Source organism: Augochlora pura, chromosome 2 (assembly GCF_028453695.1).
Source record: "Augochlora pura isolate Apur16 chromosome 2, APUR_v2.2.1, whole genome shotgun sequence".
In the NCBI taxonomy this organism is placed as follows: domain Eukaryota; kingdom Metazoa; phylum Arthropoda; class Insecta; order Hymenoptera; family Halictidae; genus Augochlora; species Augochlora pura.
The window spans coordinates 19,307,240-19,308,341 of record NC_135773.1 but is presented as its reverse complement, the minus strand read 5'-3'; positions in this window follow the sequence as shown (position 1 = coordinate 19,308,341).

Sequence of the window (1,102 nt, the reverse complement as noted above, 5' to 3'; positions counted from 1 at the left end):
CTGATTTCATAGTCTCTTGCTTACTCGTTGTTTTCTCTCTTTTTCTTTGACTGCGAGGGTAGCATTGCCTTACCAGAAAATTGCTAACCAATCAGAGCAAAGAAAATATCTCTATTAATCCACGCTTGCGAATAAAGCTGCGGCCTGTAGGTGTATAGGAGTAGCACCTATTATTGTAGATCTGTCGCTCTTGACCGTCTGTTTAGGTTAAAACTTTCTGTTTGAAATCTGCCTGAGTGGTGCATAGGAAGCCTCACAAATGTAGTATGCAAACATCTATTGTGCAAGATAGGGAGTAGTGGCTTTATGAAAAGAGAGCTTATGTTATTTGGGAGGGGGGTGCGAGAATTAAGTAAGCCACAAGCATGTTGATAAGAGCTACATTGGTTACTATCTTGCTCACTCGTAATTTCCTCTCTTTGTCATTGACTATGAGGACAGCACTGTTCAGCTGTGAATCACCAACCAATCAGAATACAGCACTTCACTGCATTCTGTCAATTTAAGAGCCTTGTTGCCCCCGGGTGCAGATCTTGAATTGAGTAAATGAATACTGTAAATGTGTACATGTATTATGAACTTTATATAAAAATATAAGAAAATATTTCAAAATTTTGTCTCAAATAGATAAAGAAAAACATAAACAATTTTCTCACTTCACTGCCTCTTATTCAAGCAGTTCATCAATTAATCACACGATCAATTATTATTGATTTTTCAACATATATTTTAAATTTTCCGCCAAATTTAAAACGAACCTATTAGTACTCTCCAATTGATCATGTAAAGCAAGAACTATAAATTCGACATAGATAATCAAGCTAATACAAATAACGGAGGGCAGAAATTATCCATAATAACGTAATAGGATTGGATAAACTATGTAAAGTTGAACTATAATAAATTAATAATACACTTGCCGTAAACAATTTTATACACAATAACTATCAACTTTAATACAATGGTGTATATAGAATGCAAAATGAACATTTTTTAAATTCTGTAACATTGTTAATTACATACTGCATGATCGATACACAAATTACACATTACAAACTCCGTGATTACAAAATGGACTATAATTTATATATAGAAAGGATGC